Here is a 2,371-nt window from a genome sequence, read left to right on the forward strand (position 1 = left end):
AGGGTGGTGAAGATGTTGACTTCCAGTTTTCTGCTAGCAGGGAAGTGAAATTACCTGGCATAGCTCATCTATCCTCAGTCTTTGTATGCAAACAAGGTGTAGAGGACTCAAATTCCAGGATTGATCAGTTTGGCCATTTTGCTGGATATAAAAGTGAGCTCTCAGAAGCTGGAACCCATGACCATGAATAAAAAAGAGCCAGTAGCACTCATGCCAGATTCCTGCCTGAAGTGGAGGAGGCGACAGACACCCCAGAAGCTGCAGCACCAAGACCAGGAGACAGAGAGACTGAGGACCAGAGAGAGATGTGGCTGCTGGTATGGCTGAGAGACATTGCTGTAGACAAAGGAATGTATCCTTAATGCTTTCTGCTCCCGATATGCAGTAACCTGTTAATTTTTCTAACCAATCTCCTTAATTGTGAGTATTCTCCGTGAATTCTGTGTGGCAATTGCCACAGATTATCAAACCCAGCAGAGAAGTAGAGTGTCAGGGAGGGATGGTCAGCGTGACTAGGGAAGAAGGCTGGAGAGTGGAGGTGTGTCTGATCTCTGCCGCAGAGGACTCATCCTTGGGCAGAGGTGGAGTTGGATTCTCCTTCCCACTAGTGAAGCCAGAGCAGGTCAGGCATGACTCCCATGCCATTTCCTCACCCTTCCAACCCAGGATTGAGTCAGTAAGTCCTGGATGTGTTCAGGATTCGGTATTCTAACAAATACCTTTAAGGGATACTGATATATATATGCCTCGGCATATAAACACTGCCCCCCCCCCCCAAGGCATCTGAGGTGGTCTCCTGCCTTCTAGAATCTGTCTTTCAGCGAGAGGGACAGCCAGGGTCGGTAGAGGGTGGAGGCCTAGCCCTCCTTAGCCAGACTCCTTGGGTTCCTGGTTGACCACTGAGGTAAACTACTTAACCTTTCTGGGCCTTGGGCTCCTCCTCTGTAAATGGAGATGGTAAATAATAGCACCTTACTCCTTCTTGTAAGAAGTCAATGAGATCATTGGCTGTAACGTGATGAGAAGAGCACTTGGTAGGGGTCCCATCAGTACACTAAGCTAGCCTCGGAGCTTTCTGGAGAGCGCCTGAGGTCTTTCAGGCCAGTGGTTGACAGCAGGGTCATAGGTCGTGGCTCTCAGGGATCATCTGTATTTGAACCTTTTCTGAAGGCTAGACTTTGGTGGAACCCATATCTGAAGTCACCTGCCCAAGCATCCTTCCTGCCTGGACCTGTCGAGAACGAACCTATTCTCGGCCCATTCACTCCAGCACTAGGTAGGTAGCTGGCAGGAGAAGCAGAGCATCTAGCAACCTTCGGAAGCTCTTACATGCGTCTACCTTCCTTCTTTCCTGATGTTGTTTGAGAGGCCAGCCCTGTACAGATGCTCTTGAGGTCCACCCACCCAGCTTTTCGGCACTGAAGGTGTATCCACACCAGCGGTGGGGTGTATGGCTCCCAGCTTCACTCTTCTCCAGATGTGAGTTAGAGCTTATATGTCTCCCTGCCTCTCATGGGCGCGACCTGCAGTCAATGGGTATGATAGTTAAATTTTGTATCAAGTTGGCTGGACCCGGATTCGCAGTACTTTAGCAGTGGAGGCCTCCCTCATGATGTAATTTACAATAATGTAATCAACACCATGATGGAATCTGCTGTGAGCAGCCAAGCAGTTGTGGGAAGATGAGGGTGGAGTGTTATTTAGAGGAAGTTTCCTCTGGGGTGTGGCCTACTCCTATTCAAGCAGACTCTGTGGGAAGGCTTGGCTCTTCTTGCTGGCCTGGATCCTGCACCCGTCTCAACTATCTCTGTCTCTGGACTTGAGCGAATGGCCTGCCAAATTGCCCACCAACCTTGGATTCATTTGAATCTGCAGCCACGAGACTGACCACATGGATTCACCCATGAGATTCATCTGCTCTGCCTCCATCAGCCTGTGGCCTCCTGCTTCTGTGTTTGTCTTCTTGCTTCCTGGTTCATCAGAGTCTCCCACCTCCACCTCAACCCCTGGCGCCCCCTCAGCTATGAGGGTCAGGAAAATCCTGAAGCTTAGCATCTGATCTACAGACTTGAACCAGACTGGACTTAGCTGCTTCTACAACTATATGGGTTACTTTATTGATATACCGTATATACTTGAGTATAAGCTGACCCGAATATCAGCTGAGGCACCTAATTTTACCACAAAAACTGCATGAAAAATGTGCTGAAAAACTCAGCTTATACATGAGTATATACGGTACGTTTCCTCCTTCATAAGTGTCACTGTTTTTGCCTCTTTAGAGAACCCAGCCTAACATAATGGGTGACTGATATGGGAGTATAAAGACCTAGTCCCCTTGCATCAATTATGGGGAGGAATGATTCGATGA

This window comes from Echinops telfairi, unplaced genomic scaffold (assembly GCF_000313985.2).
Source record: "Echinops telfairi isolate 266 unplaced genomic scaffold, ASM31398v2 ScPeMD7_26;HRSCAF=91, whole genome shotgun sequence".
Lineage (NCBI taxonomy): Eukaryota > Metazoa > Chordata > Mammalia > Afrosoricida > Tenrecidae > Echinops > Echinops telfairi.